The sequence below is a fragment of the Cygnus olor genome, chromosome 24 (assembly GCF_009769625.2).
Source record: "Cygnus olor isolate bCygOlo1 chromosome 24, bCygOlo1.pri.v2, whole genome shotgun sequence".
Classification (NCBI taxonomy): Eukaryota; Metazoa; Chordata; class Aves; order Anseriformes; family Anatidae; genus Cygnus; species Cygnus olor.
Window position 1 is genome coordinate 3,823,362 of NC_049192.1, and position 8,189 is coordinate 3,831,550.

Genomic DNA, 8,189 nt, shown 5'->3' on the forward strand with positions numbered 1-8,189 from the left:
ATCGTTGCCATTCGCCGAGTGCTGCTGTGTGTGCTCACACTGTCATGAAAATGAGGTCAGGGAAGGTCATTCAGTTCAACAGTATAAATCAAGGAGGAAAGTAGAGTGGAAGCCTGTGAATTCTCGGGAGATCTCACCGGTGGGGGGTGGCCAGGGAGAGCGGAGGAGCAGCTAATGAGGCCGAGAATGCCACACACGGGCGAAGCAGAAAATAACGGAGAATGAAAGCAGCCAAACGGCAGCAGCCAAAACAGAAGGCAGGAAAGCCCAGCCTCGGGTCCTTTATCCTGCGCTATAACCAATGCTTCATGTTAACTCGCGGGATTATTCTGCCAGAGCAGGCAGAAAGGCTCCACACCCTACAGTCCCGACCCGCTGACAGGAAACCTTTCACTGGAAACTTGCTTGCGTTTGGTGCAAAATGTCTCACTTCTGTTAGCAATTTGTTCCCCATCACAGGCATTCCTGGGAGAAGTTTGGCGGGGGTAGAAAACGGGCCAGGAGGGCTGTGTGCGGGGCGCTTCCACCTGGTGACCTGGTTAATAACACAATGGAGCAGACAGCCGGCCTCTCACCACCTCTCGCTCTCCTCCGTGTCCCTCATTCCACCTTTCACCACCTCCCCCTTCATTTCTCCCCTTTCTCCTCCCTTTTGCCAGGCTCCTCTTCCCTCTCCGGTTCCTCTTTACCTCTCCTTTCATCCTTTTCTTTCTCTGCTGCCGTGTTCCCTCGGCGCATTCGGGCCTCGCTCTCCCCAGGCCTCCCAAACCCATCACCTGTGCCCCGCCGAACCCTGAGGTGTGCTGGGGCTCTGGGCTTCCTCCTTGGGCTGGGTCTGAGGCTCCAACGTGCTTTTTGTGACCGGTTCCCCCCCCAGCTCTCCCTGGACATAAGTCTCCCTCTTCCCTTCCCCCTCGCTTTCTCTCCCTCACATAATATTTTCCATATGAAGAAACCTTCCTGAAGCCGCGCGCTGCCCTCTCAGTGAGTCTTAGGCGGGTTAGAGGAGACCCTGGGAGCCTTTAATCCTCTCTCTCTCGCTTGCTTTCATCCTCAGCCACAGCTGGACGCCCCATTGATGTGGAACAGACCAAACACCAGGCCTCTCGCTAAGCTGCTGCTGTGGGGCCTCTTCTTTAGAGCCGCGCCGAGCCCATGGCCCACGTCCTGCGTGCAGAGTGCCGGTCCCGCGTGCCCTGCAGCCCCCGGCCCCACCACCTCCTCCCCAGGCTTCTCGCTACTGCTACCATTTCCCCCGGCCACCTCCCACCACCCTGATATAAGACAAGCCCCCGTCTCCTCCCTTATCCCGGCACTATCCTTTCAGCCAGGATTACTGAGCATCAATTTCCACTGCTTTGCACCCCCGTGGAGCACCGGGCCTGGATGAGGATGAGGCGTTCATTTGTGTTTCCCCGCTGAAGACGTATCTGTCGGTGGTGTCCCCTGGCAGGCTCCACTGTCTGGCAGAAAAGGCCCTAGGGCTGCAGCCTGTTTACAGTTTTGGGAAGAAGGGTCTTTGGCTGATCTCTTTGGGCACACTGCAGAGCAAGGCAACGATGTGCAGCTTCTCTTAAGGGATTCTGCAGCATGCACAAGGCGGCCTCGCGCAGACACCTGCAGCTTTAGGACCTGAGGGGATGGTGTCAAGCTGTGACAGGGGAGGTTCAGGCTGGATATCAGGAAGAGGTTCTTCACCGAGAGGGTTGTCGCACACTGGAGCAAGCTCCCCAGGGGCGTAGTCACTGCACCAAGCCTGTCAGAGTTTAAGAAGCGTTTGGACTGTGCTTTTAGTCATATGGTCTGAATTTTTGGGTAGACCTGTGTGATGCTTGTGGGTCCCTTCCAACTCGGGATATTCTATGATTCTATGATCTCAGGGGAAACAGAAATCATAGAATTAGACATAGTTTGTTGGCAGAGTGACAAACTGCCGCACCAGGCCACGTCCCACCGCCCAGGAGACCCCCACCAGCCCTGTGGGGCGAAGCACCCTCACACCACAACCCTGGCTGCTACCCCCTGGGCTGATCAGAGCATTGCTTTTTCACTCCCGTCACGGGGAAAGAACCAGCGAGGCCCCAAGAAGCCAGAGCTCCAGGCAGCTGGAGGCCCTCGGAGCCCCCCATTCGCGGTCCCCCTCTGCCCCCTAGCGGTCCTGCGGCGGGGAGCGGCCCCCTGGCGGCCGGGGACACCGGGCCGGTGGTCGCAGCCCCCAGGAGGCTGCTGCGGGGTTTTGTGGCCATGAGGAATGGCAGCGAGGAGGGAGAGTTTCTGTGGAAGGGGAGAGAAGGGCAAGGCTGCACCCCCGAGTGGATGCGCAAGCTCGGAAGAAAATTCAGGGGGCTTTGGGGATGCTGAGTAGGTCGGCAGAAAAGAGGCGGATTGATGATTTAGTTCGGAGAACTAAAAGGATTCAAGCTGTCAGAAACACGGCCTGGGAGGGGAAATTAAAAGCACCGGGGACGGCTAGTCTGGAGTGGAAAGGCTGTGTGGAGGCATGGCAGGAGCCTGCAAAGCAGGAGAAAGGGAAGCATCTGTTCTCCGTGTCCGTGGCAGACACAGAAAGGATAGAGGTGTTTAATAGCAGGGAGAGTCAGGTGTTAGGAAAAGCTTTCAAGTCAGGATGGTGCAGCACTGAATAGGTTACCAGGAGAATGGTGCAACCTGAACTGGTTAAACAGATCCTCAGAAACGACACAGGAGGAGGTGATCCTACTGTGTGTCACTGGGGTGGATTAAATGACCTCCTGAGATCCCACCCGTCTCATTTTCTGCGCTGCTGTAATTAAAATCCATATTGATCCTCTGTCAGAGACACAGCAAGAGGACCACCATCATTACTTCTTTGCTGCTCCCAACACGCCGGGTCCTGCACAGACATCTCACGACCTGTCCTGCCTCTGAGAGCTCCTCTGCTCCAAGGCAGGACCTCCAATAGGCATGGTAAATGTGGATGCAGTGCCTCAGCCTTTCTCACAGCACTGCGGCACAGTTCTTGGCTCAGTTTGCAGGCAGCCAGCTGCAGAAACTGAACTAATTGCAGGCTCTTGGGATTTGTTCATAAGAGAACCAGTGTATTCTTGCTTCTTGTTATTGAGCATCAAGTGCCTGATGAGGGAGGGATTTGGGGAAAAGACAATGTGGAGATATCTAGCACAAAATGATTAGCCAAAACTTATTGTTAATAAGCTGCTTATTCATATAATTGGAAATTATTTGCAGCCAGGGTGTGAGTACAGTCTCTCTGCACTGCTCTGATGGAGCAAGGCAGGTAGGTACTGGCCCAAGGGAGACCGCTGTGAGCATATATGATGGTGGTGGGAAGGCAGAGGAATTTACTGCCACTTTATTTTGTTGTTGTCACTGTCTTAAAGGGCAGAGAAAGGCACGGTGATTTCAAGGGGAGGGAATCTGCCAGGCCACACTGACTGGAGCAATGCTTCCCACTGTGGCAAGCACAAGATGTCTGGGGAGCAGCAGCAGGACTGTCCCTCTCCTGTGTCCCTGCAACAGCTAGAATGAGAGTAAGCGCAAGACAAGTAAACCCTGCCACTTCTTGTGCTTCCCAAGGCAGCCACCCGAGGCAGAGATGGCTGTGGAAGAGCTGAGTCCATCCCTGAGCTGTGACAGCCATGGCCAAAGAGACTTTGGCTGTGGCTACATGTACATTGTGGCTTGACAATTAAACTAGAGATTTCCACAGGTGGCTTTGCTCTTGATGAGAGCTGGCTGCATCCTGATTACCAGGAGAAAGGGTCCTAAGGGAGGCCAAGGGAAAGGAGAGGAAAAGCCACAGAAACCATTCCTCATTCCCTCCATTAGCTCTGCCCAGTGGCTGCACAAACACAGGCATGCGGCACTGCACCCCACCACATCTTCCTCCTTCCCATACCTCCACGGGGTTGAAGCCAAGCCTGCAAAGCACCAAGGCTCCTCTACAGGGAGAGGCTGAAGACACTTGGGTTGTCTGGTCTGGAGAAGAGAAGGCTCAAAGGCAACCTCATTGCTCTTTGCACCTTCCTGAGGAAGGAACACGGAGGTAATGGTCCCTTCTCCCCAGTAACTGATGACAGGACACATGGGAACAACACAAAGCTGTGCCAGAGGAGGTTCAGACCAGACAATAATAAAAATTTCTTTATTGTGAGGGTGGTCAGACACTGGAACAGGCTTCCTAGAGAGGTAGTGGCTGCCCCATGCCTGGCGGCATTCAAGTGGCATTTGGATAATGTCCTCAATAACATGCTTTAACTTTTGTCTAGCCCTGAAGTCCTCAAGCAGTTGGACTTGATGAGCTTCATAGGCTCCTTCCAACTGAACTACTCTATTATTCTGAGGCCAAGGGCTGGCTGACTTTAATGATGTTGCTAGTGCAAGTGTCAGCACTCTTTCTGAGGCTGTCCCAGGGGTCTCTCAAAGACAACAGCTTGTCCTTGAATTCTAACACCTCGATGTCCTTATCAGTAGGATTTAGCCAGTTCAGAAGACAATTAAATTACTCAAGTATGAATTTGGTTGTTAAACTGTAGCAAAAGATTTCTGTGCTAAGCCAAGTAGTAAGCCACAAAACTCAGTCATTTCCTCCAACAGTGCTAGTGTGGGATAGGAGGGTACAGAGAGAAGGTAACTGCTATTGCTCTGATCTGCCTTCAACACTGCCCTCTCTCTCGGCTCCAGCACAGGCACAGAGTTATGATCCCTCCTGCTTCTGCTCTTCTCTTTTCCAGGTAAGGAAGGGATGCAGCAGTACAAGAGGCAAAGGGATCCTGGGTACATTTTTTCTCCTGCATTTGTCTAAGATCCTGTACAATGCATAGTATTCCAGCATTAGAAGAAGAATTTCCTGAAAGTTCTACCATGAAACCAAGTTTCTCTTCAGATGGAGAAATTCCCTGCCCCACTGGGAAAGGAAGAGGGTCAACTCCAGTTCCTATTACCTGGAGATTCTGGGTTCTCCAGGCCCAGGAGCCAAGTCACACGGGGCGCAGTTTCCTCTTCAAGAACAGGCACATGCTCTTGATCAGAAAAATGGCCATAAGCTGACACTGGAACAACAACGTCCTCTCAGAGAACTCCTGACACTGCATGGGGCATGGATGGACCCGTACCACGAGAAACACTACAGGACTGACTTCTGCAAATACCCAGCCATCCGCTCGCTTATTTGTTTCCTTCCCCTTCCCCTGTTGTGTCTTGAGGCCAGTCCCTCTAGTTCTACCACTGGTTATCTGCAAGAAGAGGCTGACCCCCAGCTCCCCACACCTTCCTTTCAGGTAGTTGGAGAGAGCAATAACGTCTGCCCTGAGCCTCCTCTTCTCCAGACTAAACACCCCCAGTTCCCTCAGCCGCTCCTCACCGGTCTTGTGTTCCAGGCCCTTCACCAGCTTCGTAGCCCTTCTCTGGACACACTCCAGGGCCTCGATATCCTTCTAGGACTGAGGGGCCCAAAGCTGAACACAGCACTCGAGGTGTAGCCTCAAAGAAGTTGCTAAAGGAGAGAGAGAGAGAGAGCAGGCAGTGTGTGAGGTACACAGGATTGAGAGCACAGCTGAAATCAACCTCTGCTGGGACATGGCTGAAATCAGGGACATGATTTCACCTGTGAAGACTTTATCTCATAGTGGGCATGTAGTTTGTGGAAGATGTGTGTTGTCGTGTCTCTTAGCCAGGATTTATACTATGCTTCTTATGCTTTGCAATGGTCCAGTACCACCCTCTGTCATACGTCCCTGTAACGTCCAGAACTACAGCGATGTGAGGAGAGCCTGATGCAGAAGGAAAGACAGAGATGAACATGACAGAGATGAATATGACACCTTAGTCATCACTGATTACTGTCTATCAGCATATCTCAACAAGGTTTGTACAGAGAGAAGCATGGTACTTGATGACACCCAGAAGGGGATGATCACTGTCACAATGCAGAAGCTGCAAGTTCAGGACTCAGTAGCGTGCTGGTGTCCACACTATGCACATTCTCATTTTTTCTTGAATAACTGAGATTAAGCTGTCTGTTTCTAAGAGTGATTATTTCTTTCTGAGGAAAATGTGGGGTATTTTGTAGATTTCTACCTCAATTTTTTCTGCTTTTCAGTGGTTTGTAGTACCCTCACCCAGGTTACTAAGAATCACAATAGCCATAGTAGGTCAGATCAAAGGTCTCCAACAGTGGCTAAAGCAGATAATTAGTTAAGAAAGAGTATAAAAACAGAGAAGCACAAAGAAACAGTTGTCCAGAATACTCTCTTAGCCTGCAGCAATTCCCTGCAGAGGGCATTTTTATTATAAGAGCAATGACTAAATTCCTTTATCTCTTTAAGTCTTCCATTTGTTCTGCTAGCACATAAAAACTTTTGGTACGTGAACATCCTGTGGCAGTGAGCTCCACACTTTATGCATGCATGCATGCATGGAAAATTTCCTTTTCTCCTTGTATCCTAGCTAGTGACTTGCTTCTTGTAAGACAATGAATTATTGCTCCTGTGCTCTTTCCCTGCTATTCCCAATTTTATACACTCCTGCAACATCATCCCTGTTCTTTCCAAAAAGTTGTTTTAGTCATTTCTGTACAGAAGGTGACCCAGATCTTTCTCTGTCTTGGCTGTTTATCTCTGATCACTAACTTAGCTGACTAACTCAGAGTACAGACTCCACAGGTTTCTGTTGCAATATGCTTTGATTTATTTGGGGGCATAGTTTTATTATTCTAAACTTTTTTTCAAGAGAAAAAATATTTGGAATTTCTTTTACTTAGTATCCCAGGTCAATTCGACCCTCCCATAGTTAGCTAAAATGTCTGTAAACAGGATTATAATATTGTGCTTATTCTAATAGTGGGAATCTGATGCAATTGGACATTTTACCTGGACATTACTAACCGGTTTGACCTTATCCAGAAACCCAAGGATATGCAACCAGGGAGATGGAGACTGTCTCTGCTGAGTGCCCCTACAATGTGTCGTATTTTTACATGTGCAAAGATTACAAGGCTGTGCAGGAAGCTTAGTGCAGAAAGACACACAAGAAAGAGTGTGCTGTCCTGGTCAGTACAGAAAAGATGACCAGTGCCTCTGAGAATAACACTGAAAAAGGAAGATACACCATAAATGATAACATCCAGAAGGGAGTTCACAACATCACCATCAAAAAGTTCACAGTATCACAGTACAAGACACTGGAGAATACTAGTGATCATTTTCATTTGTGATCATTCTCAGCTCTCCTGAATATAGGAAATCAAGCTGGCTGTTTTCGTAGGTGAATGCATTTTATATATATATATTTTTTTAAATTGGAGAAACTCTTTTCTCCTCGTTTTCCTTGCAGAAGAACTCACTTCGTGCCCCACCTCCTCCACCCATTCTCTCCTCTCTATACTCCACAGTTCATCTTATCTATTCAGCTGCTCCTGAACCCCAGCTCCCTCACCATATCATCTCCAGTTCCTGAATCGTACTGGGAATCAAAAGGACATGCAGAGCCAGGAGGCCATGGTTAGCTGTCCATTTTCACAGCCGGCTGAGTGTCAGCCATGTCAGGAGCTGCTCTGAATGGCTTATTTCAATATTTCCACTGTTTCCCCTGTACTTAAAATCACCTCAGCCGTGCCTATAGAGACCTTGCTGTCAGTATGCCACCTCAGCAGCTGTACACTTGACCATCCACACAGTTTCACTTTGTTTCCTGTCACCAACAAAGGTCAGTCTTTCCTCTGAATGTATTTTACTTGGAGATGAAACAGCAAACATCTTCTGCTCCTTCTTCTCCAAAGACTCCTTTAAGTCCACTGAAACAGCCGTCAGTAATGAGGTACAAATAAAACAAAACAGGTGAGCTGTCCCTCACTGCCAGGTAAAAGGAGCAGCATGGGCCAGTCCGAGCACCAAAGGGTAAAAAAGGACAGGTTCTGTCAGGCAAAGTCCACTTTTGCCCTAAGTGACAAAAGAATCCCCTTTGTTTATCAGCAAAGCAAGTGAGTAAGAATGGAAGAAGATAACCTAGTTTATATCACAGTTGCAAAACTTGTTGAAAATGTTCTTCACATAAAAAAAAGAAAAAAAAAGAGAGAGAGAGAGACCAAGAAGCTGTAACATTATAGGAAAAGGAAAAAAATCTTAGACTAGAAAAGTGGCAAGGAGAAAAGAAAACGCAAGCTGCTATTTTACCACATGTGGGAAAAGAAACCC